The sequence below is a fragment of the Callithrix jacchus genome, chromosome 14, assembly GCF_049354715.1.
Source record: "Callithrix jacchus isolate 240 chromosome 14, calJac240_pri, whole genome shotgun sequence".
Taxonomy (NCBI): Eukaryota; Metazoa; Chordata; class Mammalia; order Primates; family Cebidae; genus Callithrix; species Callithrix jacchus.
Genome location: NC_133515.1, coordinates 103,665,078 through 103,684,309, shown reverse-complemented (window position 1 = coordinate 103,684,309; position 19,232 = coordinate 103,665,078). Strand labels below are relative to the sequence as shown.

The following is a 19,232-nucleotide window of genomic DNA, read 5'->3' as shown; positions in this document are numbered from 1 at the left end:
CAACTGGCCCCGAAGCCTGATGTGATCATTCTGTAAACATGAAACTAAACTTTCTTCATTCATGCACTCATTCATTCATTCAACAAATACTTACTGAATAGCAGTTGGTGGCAGAGGCTGTACCAGATGTTGAGGATAACGAATGGAGGAAGGCAAAGTCCCAGAACTACCAATGATCAAAGTTGAGTCAGAGAGCAGATTTACAAACACGTAACTGGTGTACACATTAGGAGCCGTGAGGAGAGAGGAACAAGGTTCAGGGGGCCCACAGAGGCAGGCTGGCTCACTCTGTCTGGAGGAGACAGATGGGGCTTTGCACAGAGATAACGTTTCAGTGGGACCTCAGAGGTGAGGTGGAAATTAGCTAGAAAGGGGTGGGAAACAGGCATGGAATAAAGTAGGGGAAAAATGTGGGCACCCCCTGACGTATTTCACTTTGGCAGGTGCATTGATTGTGTGCTAAGCACTGTAGATGAAAATGCATGAATATTCAAGACACAGATAGCAGAAAGGATGAAGCTGATGAGGGCTGGATTGTAAAGTGCCTGAATGCCTTAGTTAAAACCTTTCACGGGAACGTGTAATAGGTAAGGGCACAGACTTACTGCATAGTTGAATGCAAACGACTATGGAGCATGCTCCCTTTGTGTAACACTGTGTTCCTTCACCATTCAGTCTTCAAATGTGTAACACTACGTACCTTCACCATTCAGTCTTTCACAGATCAACAAATACTTTATACCAAACACTGGGGTTACAAAAACAAGTAGGACAGAATCCCTGTCTCTGAACGAAACATACCAATAAAGTGTAACAAATGTTATGATTACAGGAACACCAAGCAGGAAGACAAGTCTGGGAGGAGGGAATGGGCCAGGGAAGTCCCCCCAGGGGAGGTGACATGTTAAGCTGAATCTTTTTTGAGGGGGCGGGAACAGAGCCTCGCTCTGTCACCCAGGCTGGAGTGCAGTGGCACAATGTCGGCTCACTGTAACCTCCCTTGCCCAGGTTCAAATGATTCTCTTGCCTCAGCCCCTCAGGAAGCTGGGACTACAGGCACGATCACCTCACCAGGCTAATTTTTTGTATTTTGAGTAAAGACAGGCTTTCACCGGGTTGGACAGGCTGGTCTCAAACTCCTGATCTCAGGTCATCCGACCACCTCGGACTCCCAAAGTGCTGGGATTACAGGCATTAGCCAATGTGCCTGGCCATTAAGCCGAATCTTTAAGGTTGACTACAAACTGTCCAGGTGACAGGAATAGGAAGTGTTCTAAGCAGAAATATGGGTGAGGGCCTGGAGATCTGAGGAAGAAATTGAGACTTCATCGTGGCTGCCGTGTCGTGCTCTGGGTAGAGTTTAGGATTCACCCCAAGGGAAGCTATTGCTGGATTTTAAGCAGGGGAGCAGCATGATAAGCTTTGTATTTTGGATATGCATATCTATATCCATGTAATGCACATGTCTCACCTCACCAGCTTGGTGTGCAAAATAAAGTCACCCTTTCTTAATCCTCAAATCATAATGCCCAGGAGCCCCCACCGGCTCATATTGCAGGAAGGATTATATCTCTGAGATTCCCTTCTCCAGATATTTCTGAATATTCATTTATGAATCGGCCTCCTCAGGCTTACCCTAGCTGCCAACTCCCAAAGAACATGAACTTGGCTGTGTCCTTGGAGGCTGACCGCTCCATTGATGAGCCCCTTCCGCTGGCTGCTTCCAGCGTGGCTTCCCTGCAGTCACCAGAGCATGGTCTGGTATCTTCTCAGAGCAGTGGCCAACCAGGCAGCCAGAGGAAACACCTGGTCCCTTCTGCAGCCATGCAAGTGTCTTCAGGACCTTCCTTGCTGCCTCTGTGGTGGCCGGTGCACTCCTATTTCACCTCAGTGTCTCCCCAAGAGGAAAGGGGAGACCCTCCGCCTATATCACATTTAGAAGCGGCCTCCTGGTAATTGGGCTGTTAACTGTGGCAACTCTAGTAAATCTATGCACATAAGCAAATAGCCACTCATCAGAAGGCATGACCAGAGCATTGTGTGGCCGTGTCAGGAGATGCTGTAAGGTCAGCTGCAGGCCTTGTCTGGAAGCAGTGTTCCCTCTGACCTCAGAAGGGGACACAGCCATTGTCCTGTCCAAAAGTCAGTTCCAGTTTCTTTCAAGGCCGTCTAGGGGGAGAGCTGTTCGGGAAGACGGAGACCACTATGATGCATGCCTCCCACTTGCCATCCACATTTTAGGAGGCTGGCTGGCTGCAGCGGTCAGGGCAGCCCCTTCCCATCACCGGAACCACTTAGAACCTCCCAAGGCAGGTCCTGGGCCTCAGACTGGCTTAATTCCCTGCCCAGGATTATCCACTTTGCAGAATGAGTGACAAGAGAAACATCCACTTCCTGCAGGGCTGCAGAGCCTCCCCCATTACCTCACAGTTGACTGACTTTTGCATCTTTTGCAAGACTTGGTAAATGGGTATATATGTATGCAAAGGGAGAATTCTGATGTGTTGTTTTCTCAGATTTTAATAGCACTGTCTCTGGGACTCGGGAGTTTTTACAATCTTCATTGGACTTTACTATAATATTTGATTTTTTTTCACTGTAAGTGCATCATACTTACAGGAAAATAATTTAGGCCTTGGAATTAGATAGCCTTGGCCTATCAGATAGCCTCTGGCAAATCAGATCATCCATTTCCTTATCTATTAAGTGGGAAAAAAATATTTCACAAGGTTGTTGAGAAAAAAAATCAATACCGTTTTTATTTTCATTATGCATAACTGACGTAATTGCTCATAAGCACATCAGTGTGAGTGTATCGTATACCCTGGTGGGTTTCCATAAAACAGAGTCCTTTTTCCCTTTCTCTTTGTTTTCCCCTCCCTCCCCCTCATGTCACCGCTGCAGGCGAAACCCAGGCCCATGAATCAACCCCCATAACCATGTTGACAACCTTGAATGCACCTTCCAAGTTTGTTTTTTTCTTTTTCTTTTTTTTCAGACAGAGTCTCTCTGTCACCCTGGCTAGAATAGAGTGGTGAAATCATGGCTCTCTGCAGCCTTGATCTCCCCAGGCCCATGTGATCCTCCCACTTCAGCTTGCTGAGTAGCTGGAACTACGGGCATGAACCACAAAGCCCAGCTAATTTTTCAATTTTTTGTAGAAACGAGGGTCTTGCTATGTTGCCCAGGCTGGTCTCAAACTCCTGGGCCTCAAGCGATCCTCCTACCTTGGCCTCCCCCTTCCATGTTTTTTTTTTCTATGGTAATAAAATAATAAAAGTGTATGGCTATATTCCCACTTATATACTTTTTTTTTTTTTTTTTTTTTTTTTACCATTTTTAAAAAGAAATCAGCTTGGTGCAATGGCTCATGCTTGTAATCCCAGCACTTTGGGAGGCTGAGACAGGTACATCACCTGAAGTCAGGAGTTCGAGACCAGCCTGACCAATATGGTAAAACCCCGTCTCTACTAAAAATATAAAAATTAATGGGGGCGTGGTGGCATATTACTGTAGTCCCAGTAACTCGGGAGACTGAGGCAAGAGAATTGCTTGAACCTGGGAAGTGGAGGTTGCAGTGAGCTGAGACCGCACCACTGTACTCCAGCCTGGGTGACTGAGTGAGACTCTGTCTCATTAAAAAAAAAAAATCATATTATACTCAATTTCATGTATCTTGCTTTTCTCACTCAATAATACTTTTTGGAACTCCATCCTAGTCACTTGGTAAAGCTCTGCTTTTAATGACTGCGTTGTATTTCATAATTTGGAGATATAATTTTTCATCCATGCCCGTGTTACCGATATTCATTTTGCTTCTAGTTTTTTCCACTATGAACAATACTACAACACATTTGTGTGCACTTGTACACACACACAAATCCTTTGGATATAGGGATGATTGTACTTCTTTGCAATAGGCTTTCAGAAATGGGATTCCTAGGAAAAATAGATACAGTCAGTCAACAATATTTCCAATGTGCTAAGCACTTAGTGTCTTTTACATAGCAATTGCTCAATAAAGTGATGTTTGCCATTATTCTGGCTCTTAGCTGAGTAGTTATATTTTGAAAAAGTGTAGTCATTTATTAGAGTCCTACTTAGACAAGATACATTTACTTAAAGACACAGGTTATCTGTAATAACTGAACTAACAGCTATCCTTTCCTTGTTTATACAAAGTCCAAAGGAAATGGAACTTCACTGGAAAACGAAAATAGACATGAAAGTTTGCCTCCTCATTTCCTCCTTGCCATTTCAAATTCATTTCCTCAGTGAGACAGGAACTCAGAAGCTAAAGGTTTTGCTCCCATAATTGGAGATTCTTGTTTTGCATTTTTAAAAAAAAAATTGTTATGAACTTCTTTGCATATCTGATTTGAAAAACAAAAAGAGAGCTCATGAGAGAGTTTTCTTTCATGGAGAAGCAATAAGGAACTAACTCGTAGCCTTTCAATGAGATGAATGAATAAGTTCCTGTGTCAGAATCCCACATCAGCCTTCTTGGGGCAGAAGTTGGAGGGAGAAATCAGGCAGTTTCTAGTCTGAAGGTTCTCCTTGTTATATTCAGCCACTCACAATGAGAATTGAGGCTGCAGAGTGTGAAGAGAGGGCAGTTTTGCAAAATGAGCATTTGGTGGATTCTGGACATGAGCCATTTGACCAAAATGTCAAAGCATTACAGATTTCTAACTCTGGACTGAAATGGAAGCTTGTGTGTTGGCCGAAAGCCAAGTGCTGGACTCCTGGACACAGCCGGGAGCCCGGAATGTGAGGAAAATTCTGTGTGAGAAAAGGCATACCCACAGTTTTAATGAGAAGGGAAATAGGAACTCCCATTTTCCTACTGCCTTGTTAGCTTTTTGTCTGGACACTCGGTAGCTAAAGGAAGCTGAGAAGGCCCATGTGGGTGTTCTTCTGATTCTGAGCCATCAGACTGGGCACCCTGTCCACACGGGTGGAGGCAAGTGTCAGAGTCCCAAGCTCTGTCTCGGCAGCTGTTCAGCTATTCCTGCTCTCTTGCTTTCTGTCTGGTTTGCAATTCAGTGAAGGCCTAACTTCTTGTTTTCTGGCTTTTAGACTCATTTTTGCCCCCATCATAACCTCTTGGACAAAATTCTGCTTTCCTTGTTTGGCCCTCATCAGTCAGGTTTTTTCATTTTTTTAAAATAGTTTTTATTTGTATTTTTTTGAGATGGGGTCACTCTATCGCCCAAGCCGGAATACAATGGGGAGATCACGGCTCACTGCAGCCTTGACCCCTCCAGGCTCAAGCAATCCTCCTGCCTCAGCCTCTCTAGTAGCTGGGACTGTAGGCACTCACCACCACCCTGGACTATTTTTTAAACTTTTTCGTAGAGATGGGGGTCTCGCTATGTAACACAGGCTGGTCTTGAACTTCTGGCCACAAGCGGTCCTTCTGCCTCAGTCTCTCAAATTGATGGGATTACGGTTGTGAGCCACTGTGCCCAGCCTGATTTTCCTATTTTGATCCAACTCCAGTTCTGAAACCCCATTTATCTGCCAGGCTCATTGTCCTCATGGAAGGAGAATTGAAAGTTACAGTGATGGGATCAAGGACTCAGTTTTTGAGATGGAGGCCTGGACAGAACTCATTTCAGACCTGTAGAAGGAAAAGCTGATTGACGCCTACATGCCAACTTTCTTTCCTAGCTTGTCCTACATTCGATCTGCCTTGTCTTGAAGAGGGTCAAAGGTTTGGTCCTTATCTATGGAGCAGCTACTCTGGGCAAGGCCAGGCTTTCTATGAACCTTATTAGGGGCCAAGAATGGCCAGGCCTCGAAGTACCAGACCAACTAAATCCCTGTCTCCAAGGAGCTCACAGCCTGGATTTGGAGACCCACATGTTCAGAGGAGAAATGTCTCAGTTCAGAGTTAGCAGCCAATGGTAGGAGGATGGAGGAAATTGTGCAAGAATTCAGAGGTGGGGAATGTCCCTGGGGGTTGGGGAAGAAAGGACATAGGATCACAGCTCATCCTTGACAGGTGGGAGAAGGAAGAGAGGCAATGGTTACCAAGTACCTACTGGGTGCCAGTGTTAGCATGAGGCATTTGGCCGGTTATCACTGGTGATTCTTAGGACTGGGGTTGGAAGAAAGAGTGCAGTAGGCATTCCCATGAGGGAAATGGTACAGCTGAACTATGGACAGCCTGGTCTGAGCCATAGCTGACTCCATTCAAGTTAGGTGCTTACCAAATATACTTGTCTGCCAGGGTAGAAACAGCCACAGTCTGCATGTATTCAAGAGCTAAGGAGCATGTTTAATTGGCTTACTCCAGAGTCACGATGAATTCTTAGAGCACCTGCGATGCTTTGGGTGCTGTGTAAATTATGAAGTGGGAAGAGATCTCTGTGCATCCAGGGACTTGCTGAGGGTCTTAGCCTCACTTCACGGGCTGATGCTCAGTGGTTTCAGGGTGAGAAAGATTATGAGAACTTTTGTGGCTTTATTGAAAAGTCTCATCCAAAACACCGTTTTTCATCTCTTATCTAGAAAGAAGAGCGATGAAAAACAACCAAGGAGAGAATTTTAAAACCAGACCATGTCTGTTAAGTTCTTAATACCTGCATTTATTCCTATAGTTTGTTCAACAAGTGTTTTCTCAGATGCTTCCTAAGTGTTGTGGTGAATGAAATTGACAGGGCTCTGGACCTTGCCTTTATGGTCTAGTTGGAGAGGTAGACATTAAGTAAGGCAACACCCAAACACTCTTTTTGTGTGATTACAAAGCATTCTGTAAATCAAAAAAAAAAAAAAAAAGACCAGGCACAGTGGCTCACACCTGTAATCCTAGCACTTTGGGAAGCTGAGGTGGGAGAATTACTTGAGCCCAGGAGTTCAATACCAGCCTGGACAACATAGGGAGACCCCACCTCTGCAAAAACATTTTAAAAATTAGCCAAGTGCAGTGGTGTGTGCCTGTAGTCCTAGGTACACAAGAGGCTGAGGCAGGAGGATCACTAGAGCCGTGATGTCAAGGCTGCAGTGAAGTGAGGTCCTGTACTGCACTGTCACCTGGGAGACAGAGCGGGAGAAGGCACTCGGGAGGCCTCTCTGAGAGGGTCATGTTTCAGATGAGACCTCATCAGTGAAGGATCCAAACAGGCCGAGTAGGGCATGGACATGCTCTTGGCCTGGTCATGCGACCTATTGGAACTAGTGAGATAGAGATAACCTGCTGCCTGAGCTCCAGGGTTGCCAAGGAGATGAAACTATTTAATGTATATAAGTCACCTGGCCCGGTGCCTGGTACATCCTGGAGGCATTGAGCAAATGTTTGCTGAATCTGATTGGCAAGCCCCTCCCTGCCCTTGCATTCCAGGGTTCCCCATTTCTCTGTGACTTTGACCCCAGGGAACCCCACCCTTGCTGTAGATGCTTGCTGTGGCCTCTCTGGCTACCTGCAGAAACAGAGACCAGAGATCAGCTGGGAGCAAGGCTCTGCCTGGACCCATGACCCTGGCTTCCTTGCAATGCTCACTGGTGCTTGAAGTCAGCACCTGTCAGCAAAGCAGGCACAGGCTGCTTCTCTCTGGAAGGAAAACTATCATCTCTGTCCCACCCATCCACACAAATGACAACAACACTGAAGCACAGGCAGGAGATATTGGGCAATCCTTAAACAGAGAAAATCGTCTCTTTATTGTGCTTTTTGTTCACATATACCCATCTGTTGTATATCAGCTGACCATCACTTGTAACTTTGTGAGCCAGACGGACAGGTCCCAAACCACGCTGTTTCACCGTGGAAACGGAGACTCGCATGCTCGCATGGGAAAATGACTTGCTGAGAGTCATGCCGGTTGTCACAGGTACAGACCTGGATGTCTGGCTCTCCTTCCACCACAACACACTGTGTTGTCTGACTGAGACACCGGTGACAGGACGCGGGAGGGTCTTGGAGCAGGGAGGTGCCTGCTCATGCTCCTCTTCACTTCCAAGGGCAAACCCTGACTGTCTGTTGTCCTCTGCCAGCCACTGTGCTGAGCCCCGTGGAGGCACTGGCCTCTTTGATGGTGGCATTTTAAGGCCTACAATGGCAGAGAGACATCACGGAGGAGAGAGGATATTTCCAAGCAGGGATGGAAACTGACCCTGAATTTGAGTGTTCTCTGGTCTGGACAGAGTGCCAGGCCTGTGGCAAAGTAGTTAACCTTTGAAATGGAATCTGATCTGCTGTCAATCGTTCTCTGGCCCACAGTCTGTCAAAGGGGCGGCCGAAGGAAAGGCTCAACTTCCTCCTTCATTAGCTCCAAGTTCCAGAACAAGAAGCAAAACCAGGTGCCCCTGAGCCTGGCGCGGGTAAAGCTGCTGCTCTGTCGTGGGCCTCCCTGCTCTGGTTTTCAGGGCACTTCTCATCCCCCATCCACACTGACTCCGAGTACTGTCACCACCCCCCAGGAAGGATGCTTCCTGGAATGCCCAGCCTGTCACTCAAGAGACTACCCTCATCCCACCCACTGCTGGATCCAACAGATCTGCGCCAGTGCCAGCCCCTAGAACCACGGGCTTCTGTAAGCTTCGAATTCCATGTGCAAACCAAGTATGCCCAGGCCTTTAAAGCACAGTCCTCTTCGTTCAAAATGTTCCTCCTCCGGCCAGGCTGACTCCTCTCCTCAATCCTCAGGTCTCAGCATGTTTCCCCAATCTCCTATGCGCTCTCTGAGCATTGTGTACCTGCTCCTGGGGCCATGCAGACTCTTTGCCATGACCTCTTCTTTTTCTCTGTTTCCATTGGCTGTGTCTCATTCTCCATTGCATCTGCAGCACCCAGCCCCGCCCTCAGAGGTACTTCATCAATGAATGGGAATGGTCTTATCCTTCCACACCCACAGACACACTTGCACCCAGACCTCTGCAGCCCCTGCCCTCCCAATGACCTTGCCTTGGAGCCTGTGCAGTTCTCACCTCTGACAACTTTCTGGAAATTCAGTTGACCCCAGGCTGTCCTCTTCTTTGACGCCTTTGCCACTTAAACAGAAATACGCTGTGCTTTTCTAGGTTTCTGCTTCTTGCCAACTGTCTGTCTCTTATTCCACTGACCATCACTGTTGATGTGTGTGAGGGGACATCTGAAAACACGGTCCCCTAAGGTGTGTATGCCAAGATAGGGTTACGGTGGCAGAGGGAGACCCAAGTGCTGGTGGGTTCACCTGCAAGGATTTGCTGACAGCTAGCTACGCACCCTCCTGTTCTTTGAGAATTTCAAAGGCGAGTAAATCAGCCCTTGCCATCCAAGAGCTTAGCTTGAGGGTCTGGGGATGGAAAACACAATGAACACAAAGGTTAAGTCCAGAATGGATGCCAGTAATGGCCCATACCATCTGCTAAGCACCTACTGTGTGTGGGCACTTAACGATCGTCGTTGTCACCATCTTTCATTTCTGTAACAACCTTGCAGTTGTGAATTAAAGAACCATCTTACAGGTTATGAAATTGACATACGTGAGCTGCCCTATATATCAGAGAATAAGGTTCTGAGACCAATATTTGAAACCTGACCTTGCCAAGAAATGACCAAAATTCATTCTCTATCAGATGTCACATTGGGGGCCTTATCTTAAAAGTGCTTTTCTGCCAGTCCCGATGCTCTTGAGAGGATAGTCTCCCCGTTGAGGGCTCCCAGCAACATCTCTGGGCAGGCTGGGCTGCTAAGAACACCTGTGCTTAATTTACATGGTGACTTAGAAATCCCATGCCCAAAACAGGTAACACAGGCCCACACAAGCTAGTGGCCCCCTTCTTCTTCTTCCAACCCAAACCTTTGACTCTACTGTCTGTGATTGGAAAGAAAGGAAATAGTGGTACTGGGAAGAGCTGTTCCCAACCTGAACCCTGCTCCTAAGTGATGTCAGCAGGCAACAATCAACATGAAGATCGTTAACGGAGAAACAAGCAGGAAAAATACAACCTTCTAGGAAGTACTAAGTGGAGGGGCTGGTGTGTGTGTGTGTGTGTGTGTGTGTGTGTGCATGCACACTTTTTTTTAACTCATCCAGATTTTTTAAAAAGTTACCTGCAAAAGTTTCACCTTTACTTTCTCAAACCAAAAGGGATCACATCAGGATGCCAGTCAATTGGGAGGACCTGAGAGTGAGGCCCCAGCAGGAAGGCCCTCTCTTTTCTCTTTCGAAATTTGGTGTTAGCCAGGAGCAGTGGCTCACTCATGTAATCCCAGCACTTTGGAGGGCCGAGGTGGGCAGATCACCTCAGGTCAGGAGTTCAAGACCATCCTGGCCAACATGGTGAAACCCCATCTCTACTAAAAATACAAAAATTAGCCAGACATGGTGGTGCATGCCTATAATCAAAGCTACTCAGGAGGCTGAGGCATGAGAATAGCTTGAACCCGAGAGGCAGAGGTTACAGAAAGATGAGATTTCCAGCCTGGGTGACAGAGGAAGACTCAGTTGCAAAAAAGGGGAAAGAAGAAAGAAAGAAAGGAAAGAAGGAAAGAGAGAGAGAAAGAAAGAAAAAAAGAGGAAGGAAGGAGGAAAAAAGAAAGAAAAGAGAAAGAAGGAAAGAGGAAGGAAGGAAGGAGAGAGAACAAGAGAGAGAAAGAGGAGAAACTTGGTGTCCCCAGTGCATGCCTCAGCAGCTGTGGGATTGAAAACTTACACATATTTTTTCCCATTGAGTAAACAAGTCCACCATTAGAAGCCGGACTTCCTTCTTGGTATACTTGGATGGTGACGATTTGTTTGAAAATGAGTGTTTAAAAAGAATACAGCCACCCTCCCCACACCCGCCCCCAAATCTGTGGGCAATCTGACATCTTTGGAGTTCACTCAGAGTGACACACTGTGGCAAAATTCCACTTTCAACTCGAGTAGACCTGACATAGTGGAAAGATCGCAGGCCGGGGGCAGAGGGCCCGGCCCCTGCCGTGGCCCCTGGAGGCGTCTGAGAGCGCGGCAGGCCCTCCCCTCATCCGGGCGGCTGCAGAGGCCTGGTCTCTTCCTGCAGCTTGTTTCTCTCTAGTGAGGCAGACACAGTGCAGCACTCTCTTGAGGTCTCTGTGGCATTTCTGGAATGTCCTTCTTCCCAGTTCTGCTGTTCTTTCTCCTTAGCGTGAAGGCAGGGAAATAAAGAGGCCTATTTATAGTGGGCTGGGCCAAGGCGAGCACATCTCATAGCTGAGTATTTATGACTGTTCGTGTCTCAGAGACAACCTGTGAATGGCCTGGCATCTCTCCAGCAGTGTGGCGTGGACTTGGCACCACCTTGCACAGCACTGGAGCTGGGTGCTGCCTTCCAGCTGGGAGCATGGAGGGCCCGGGCAAAGCCGCCGCCTCCCCTCCTCTTGCTCTCAGGGCTCCAAGGAGCTCATGGGCTGGAAGTGGCCATTTCCTGAAGAATGGAAAGCAGTCCCTGTGTAGGCAACAACTCATCACCCTCAGGGACTCAGGGGTGGCTGTTACTATCCAGCTTTCAAAGCACAGTGATGGCCCCAGTGCGTTTGTTCTGTGTGAGGTAACAGGCTATTTAGACAACCTTTGGGGACTCCGCCTCTCCAGCTTAGGTCCTTTACTTCGCGAGCTAATCCCACCCACAGTCATGCTCACGCAGTGTGACTTCGTCACCCCGGCCTTGGCTAACTGGAGCAGCGATGGGCCGACCACCCACGCTAAGCCAATCAGGTATTCTCTCCTGAAGTTTTGATTCCAGATTCACTTATTAGCCTCTGTTGGGCCCTTGACTGGGGAGGCCTGGTGAGGCCAAGCCTGGGCAGCTGAGCTTGTCATCTCCAACAGAAGCAAAGGAAGCTTCTCTGCAGAGCAGATGATGAAACTGTCGTACGACGATCCCCAGGATTCCTGACGGATGGTTCTGCCAGCATCCCTGTTCCAGTCACTCTTGAAGCCTTTGGTTTGCTGAGATACTACTGCTATACCTTTGTGTAACAGAATGTTCTATTAGGGCTTAAATTGATGTAACACAATACCCTATTGGAATTAAAGAAAAAGAAAACACTACAAAAATCTACCAGCTGCTCTCTGGAGACACAAAGACAGAGGTCCTTAGAGGGTAGGTCCCAAGTGGCCTCAGTTAGACAGGGAGGCAGGCTCCCACGTGGCAAAGCCAGCCCCTCCGTATGACTCTGCCAAAACCAGAATCTGAGAAGGGCAGTGGGGTTGCTGATGGCCGTTCTGTGTGTGTGACAGCCAGGGCTGGAGCCAGCTACGGTGCTTCCCTCATGACTTACAAAGCAGCTCCTACGAGCACCCGGGTACTTCTGGGCAGTCGGCTTACCCAGGTTCAGGCAGTGAGACTGGCCTCTCCCATTTCTTCCAGCCTCCCCACCCATGCTGCCTGTCACATGGGGCTTTCTGGACTCAGAAGGGGAATCCACTGGCTTCGTAAAGTAAATATTGCCATCTGAGACCTGGCTTCAAACTCTAGACAAGCCTGGTTACACTTCCAATAACTCCCCTTCCCTGCTTAAACTACTTTGGGTGACACTTTGTTCTTGTGATGAAAAGAGCCTCATTCAAGTCACAAATGCTGGGGGATGCTGAGTCTAGATCCCAGGCTGTCTGACTCCAAATCTGAGTGACTCTGAGTCCAAAGGTCACTGGACTTCACATCAAAGCCTGTCTGAGGCTGCCTCGCGTCCCCTGAGAGCTTGGTAGACATAGGGTCTCTTGTCAGAATTCCCCATCAAAATCTGTGTTTTAACAAGTTCCCTGGTACCCCTGGGGAGCACTGACCTGATTCACCTACCCCCAAGGCCCTGTAGGGCTGAGCTGTGGACCTCATTAGACGCTCTCCTCATCCCTGTCACTGGCTCCAGTGGGATCGAAGGCCAAGGCCTCTCCTGCCCTGGGCTCCCGTCGATTTCTTTATAAAACAAAAGCGCCCTCCCTCCTTCTGAGTTGAGGTAGGATCAGCTGTTCCCTTCAAAAAAATGGCCCAGAGAGGCAGGCAGTGGAGAGCGACTGCTAATAGGTACAGGGCTTCTTTTTAGAGTAATAAAAATATTCTAGAATTAGACCGTGGTGATGGTTATACAACTCTATGACTCCACTAAAAACCATTGAACTGTACACTTTAAAAAGGGCACACTTTATGGTATGTGAACTATATCTCACTAAAGCTGTTATTATAAAACAATGGTACAGTACTTGAGAAAGACAAACAATAAAGCTTGGTATAAAAATTAGGTTCTGTTTTATCTCAAAGCCCTGTGGCTTCTCTACAGGAAGCCTTGGCTTTTGTTCTGTATCTCATGGTTTCTCTTCACTAGACCGTTATGAAGCGCGGATGGCACAATGGGTCAGAAGTGATTTTCGAAAGGGTAAGCGAGAGATCAGAGCAGGGAACGCAGGTCAACAGCAGCCCCTCCTCTTAGTGTGCCTTCCCCTGAACCTCCGTCAACCAGATCCTCAGGGGAGAGACAGGTACATCTTGTGTTTCTTTTCAGTGCAACTGTAGCTGTCCGGATGCCATAAGACATTTATTTTAAAATAATATTTTAAAAAATCTTTAGAAAAATGAAGGTCTGGGGACTGGGCACCATGTGTCATGCCTGTAATCCCAGCACGTTGGGAGGCAGAGGTGGGCGGATCACTTGAGGTCAGGTGTTTGAGACCAGCCTGGCCAACTTGGTGAAATGGGAGGATCGCTGGAGGCCAGGACTTCAACACCAGCCTGAGCAACATAATGAGACCCCATCTCTACAAAAACTTTAAAAAAAATAGTCAGGTGTAGTGGTGAGTGCCTACAGTTAAAGCTGCTGGGGAGGCTGAGGCAGGAGAGTCGCTTGAGCCCAGCAGTTTAAGGTCACAGTGAGCATTGATCATACCCCTGCACTCCAGCCTGGGTGACAGAATGAGACTTTGTCTCTAAGAAAAAATGTCAAAAAAATTTTTAAATAAAGGTCTCATCATTAAGACCCTAGACCCTAATGTCTGGCAGGTCATGTGAAAGAGTTCCTACCTGTTCAGCTTCCCCATGTCCAGGAGCTTCCTCGGACCCCCTGGGTTGACTGCCCCATGCTGCCCCGGCCAATGCACAGTTACCTTTGTTGAAAGCCTGATTGTGGCCCACATTTAGAATTATTAGAGAAAGGCCGGGTATGTTTCTCTAATAATTCTAATAATTACAGGCTCATGCCTGTAATTCTCAGTACTCCAGGAGGCGGAGGCGGGCGGATCACTTGAGGTCAGGTGTTTGAGACCAGCCTGGCCAATATGGTGAAACCTCATCTCTACTAAACATACAAAAATTAGCTGGGCATGGTGGTGCACGCCTGTAATCCCAGCTACTCGGGGGCTGAGGCAGGAGACTGTCTAAAAAAGAATTATTAGAGAAAGAACATTTAAGGAAATGAGAAAATCTGGTAAGGTATGGAAACCTTGGAAATCTGTTGAAAGCTAAAATCATCTTCTGATTAGGAGGGGCCTGGCTTCCAGCCTCCCTGGAGAACGGTTTGTTCCCCTCTTTTGAAGCCAGGTTGCAAAAATTTATGACCCATTTAATCATGCTCAGTGTTTGGAGCCACACAGAAAGGGCTTCTGCAGGCACGAGCATCATCTCGGGGCGAAGGGGGGTGTTTGATGTGTCATGCGCTGAAACACTCCCCACTCCACTCCTAGTTATTATTATTCTGCCTGTTAAGCAGGCAGAGTCCTTAACAGGCAAAGATGAAGTCCTGTGGGAGCTGCAGGGTTGGCTATACCAGAGCTGAGCAAAACAAGGCACGGCCAGGGGCTCCCAACAGCCCAGGGTGTGGCCCAGTCTCGGTAGGAGAAGCAACCTTTCTGGAAGCTTCCAGCCGGTGCCAGGCTTCTTTCTCTTCTGTCCATGGCATTTTGAACTCCCAGTGTACACAGATCTATTAGGGTCCCTTGCCTCCCTTAGAAATCTCTGTACAGAAGGCCAGAGCCATGTTTCATTTGTCCTTGTCCCAAGGCTTCCTGCGGGTTCTGGGTCACAGCAGCGAGTCCTTAACAGGCATAGATTAGAACTCTGCCAGAGTTTCTGGGTCGAGTGATGCAGCGCAAATGTTTCCCCTTCCGACGCTCTCTGAACTCCTGGTTTGTATTTCAATGGCTGTGGCTCTTCTGTTCACAAAGTGAAGCCGGACTAATCTGCCCTTCCTCCCTGGCCTGTTTCAAGCCTGAGGTCTCTGAATAGCCGTGTTAGTCGTAGCGGCGAGTGGGAGTGTTGTCTGCTGTGACAAATGGCTCGTCCCTTCCCCTAGAATGGCCACTGGACTTTCTGGGAACTTTCCTCGAAGTCCTCTGGTAAGGGAGGGTCTCGGTGGGCCTTTGGGGGCTGGGCAGGGACTGCCTGGTTTGGGCTGGCTCCTTCTCTTTAAAAGCAGAATGAGGGCCCCTTCTAGAGTCAGAATGAGCCCCTGCAGCACTTCTTGAACTTCTACAACCCAGGACAAGCTATTTTGCCTCTCTGAGCCCTCGGTTTCCAACCATATTTGGGCCAAGGAGAAGACTAAATGAGATACCATATGAAAGATGCTGGGCCCGGATTAGACCTTTAACAAACAAGAATTCGGGAGGGCAGTGGTGAGGTTCTTGCCTGCTCCCTGTCACCCCCAGCTGCCTCCTGCCACGGCCTAGCTCTCGGAAGGGAGGCGGCGCACCCACCCCACACCCTATAGCCTAAGCCAGGCTCACTGAGTCCCTCGCCACCTCCTTTGTTCAGTAAACACTGACTGGGCATCTGCTGGGCCCCAGAGCCTGCAGGAAGCCATGGGGCCAAGGACAAGTCAGACATGGCTCTGGCCCTCTGTACAGAGATCTCTATAGGAGGCAAGGGACCCTAATAAATCTGTGTACACTGGGAATTCGAAATGCCATGGGCAGGAGAGAGAGAAGCCTGGGATCATCTGGAAGCTTCCAGAAAGGTTGCTTCTCTTACTGAGGCTGGGCCACACCCTGGGCTGTTGGGAGCCCTGGCTGTGCCTTGTTTTGTTCAGCTCTAGTATATGGTGACCTTGTAGCTCCAGCAGGACTTAAAGCAGCTTTAGAAAATCAGTGATAATTGAGAGAGGGTCTCGCTCTGTCACCCAGGCTGTAGTGTGGTGGCATCATCCTGGCTTACCGCAGCCTAGACCTTCTGGGTTCAAGCAATTCTCCCACCTCAGCCTCCCAAGATGCTGGAACTACAATCATGCACCACCACACTTGGCTAATTGTTTATTTTTTGTAGAGACAGAGTCTCACCATGTTGCCCAGGCTGGTCTTGAACTCCTGGGGAGCCCAGCAATTCTACAAGCTGATTACCATAAAAGCATCTTGCGTTTGGGTCTAAATTTCCTGGCAGCTAAAATAAAGGGAGGAACATATTGAGTTACATAGTTTTCTTTTTCTGACAAAAGAATGCATACAAATTGACTTGCAAGAGCCTGGCATTTTCTTGGAATGAAGTGCCTGCCAAAACATGCTCTGAGTGTCCCTGTAAAAGAGACACTGGGTTGTGGAATGGACCGAAGCTTCTACCACAGTATTGCAAAAGACCCACAGATGCTGTTCAAACAGATGATGCTTGTAGGGCATTTCCAAAAAGGCAGAGGCCACCGGGAACATCGTAATTCAGGGAAGGCATTTCTGCTTTGATGTCTCTGTTCTCTTAGGACAAGTACAAGAAGAACCCAATGAAAACATGGCTTCTCCTGCATCCCAGAACCAAACAGAGCCCTCAGAGTGGCTTCACGGCAAGGATCCAGCATCTCCATTCATGGCCTGTGGATGGCTGACATTTGAAGAAAACACCTACCCACGTATGCATTTGTGTATTGATGTACGCAATATATATATGTGTGTGTGTGTACACACATGCAGCTTTTTATGATTGTAAAATTAGTGCTAGTGTTCTTTGCAAAAAATTTTGAAATATAGAAAAACATGAAAAAAAGAATGTGCCAGTAACAGCAATTCAGAAAGATAAGCTCAATTAAATCTTGCTATATTTTGATTTAGTCATTTATCTACATGTGATATATATCTATATATCGATATATATACATATATATTTATATATGTACATATATATTAATATATGTAATCATTTATCTACATGCGACACACACACACACACACACACACACACACACACTCTGAATGTGACCCTAGGGTCATTGGGTCATTCTCTGCACCTTTTTAAAATTTCAAACTTTTTCATTCAACAAGATTTTATATATATATATATACACACACATATATATATATATACACACATATATATATATATATATACACACACACACATATATATATATATATATATACACACACATATATATATATATGGGCAGGGTCATGCTGTGTCACCCAGGCTGGAGGGCAGTGGTGCAATCATGGCTCATGGCAAACATGACTCTCAGGCTCAAGCAATCCTCCCACCTCAGCCTCTTGAGTAGCTGGGACTACAGGTATGCACCATGATGCCTGGCTAATTTTTTTTTAAAGTTTTGTAGCAATGGACTTTTGCCATGTTGCCCAGGCTCAAGTGATCCTTCCACTTTAGCGGTCTGAAGTGCTGGTATTACAGGCATGGGCCACCATGCTGGGCCAAAGTAGGGTGTTCCAAGATCCAAGAGGAAAGACTTTATCGAAAATGTTTTTGTTGCAATGATTAGAAAAATCTTATTTTCAGCCAGGTGCAGTGGCTCACACCTGTAATCCCAGCGCTTTGGGAGGCCGAAGCAGGTGGATCACCTGAGGTCAGGGGTTCGAGACCAGCCCGGCCAACAGGGTGAAACCTCATCTCTACTAAAAACACAAAAAATAGCCGAGTGTGGTGGCAGGCTCCTATAATCCTAGCTACTCGGGAGGCTGAGGCAGGAGAATGACTTCAACCAGGGAGGTGGAGGTTGCAGTGAGCCAAGATCGTGCCATTGCATTCCAGCCTGACAGACAAGAGTGAGACTGAGTCTTAAAAAGGAAAAGAGAAGAAAAGAAAAAAAAAATCTTATTTTTAAAACACTAAGCTAAATGATAAATAAAAACTAAACTGTCATGAATTAACAGGGTTAAAACAAGCAGTACATTAAAAAATTCATTGTGTTTTTTCAAAAAAATTTTCCCTGTGAAGTGTAATATACATACAGAAAAGGGCACAAAATAAATGTATAACTTAGTCAATATCCATCACGTGGGTCAATAAATAGATGTTGCCAGAACTCGAGATACCTCCTCATGCCTCCTGCCAATCACTACTTCCTTTCTCCTCCCCAAAGGTAAACACTTCTCCTGATTCTATTATTCATTACTTCTTAGTTTTGCCTGTTTTCTAAACAATTTTTATACTAGAATCTAATGTGTGTGTTCTTTTGCATCTGCTTTCTTTTTGTTGCTGTTGTTGTCCCAGGTTTATTGAAAATAATACAGCATTACAAAAAACATTCAAACAGGTCCCCGAGGCGTTTTGAAATTCATCCCAACTGGAGGCTGAGTGACCCGCAGTTTGGACAGACTGCCGAAATTCAAAAGCTTCAGCATTTTCTTAGTGTCAGGATCTACGTCAATGATCTCCTGATCCAGGACTGAGACATCAGGAACATAATTGTCTCTCCTTTCTCTTTCCTCCTCCTGCAGCTTGATGGAGCTACCTCTGACCAGGTCTCTCTGAATCTGTTTCATCAGATGTGTGACATAGCCTGCTGTCTTGTTGTGGAGTTTCTTGCTGGGGATAATGGTGATCTCCTCACACACGTGCTTGTTCATGTGGAAGTTGTTGCCCAGGCACGGGTAGTACTTTTCTATGATGACCCGGGCCGCCTTCTTCATGATTTTGGTGTGAACATGGCCCATGTTGGCGGGTCCTTGGTGAAAGAGCGCATCTGCTTTCTTTTGCTGCACAGTATGCTCGTGAGAATCCGTATGTTGTTGCATTAACCAGAGTTTCTTCATTTTCCTTGCTGTATAGTATTCTATTGTGTGAATCCACCATAATTATTTTTAGTACTCTACCACTGATGGAAGTTAAAGTTGTTTCCAGTTTGGGGGTACTTGTAAATAATGCTGCTCTGAGTATTCCATATGTCTCTTGGCCCCTTGGTAAGCATATGTTTCTGGTGAATACTCACTTAGGAGTAAAATTGCTAGATGTAGGATATGTCTGTCTTCAGTTCTAGTAGGTAAAGCCAAACCATTTTCCAGAGTGACTGTATCTGTTGATATTCTCACCACCACTGTAAAAAGCTCCTGTTGCGCTGCAGCGTATGAACAATTGGTATTATGAGT

At 46.9% G+C, this 19,232-nt stretch overlaps 1 pseudogene; it reads right to left on the bottom strand.

The window, feature by feature from the left end:
- Positions 1-18,392: 18,392 nt before the first annotated feature.
- On the bottom strand, positions 18,393-19,132 carry LOC100400823 (small ribosomal subunit protein eS17 pseudogene; annotated as a pseudogene).
- Positions 19,133-19,232: the final 100 nt, after the last annotated feature.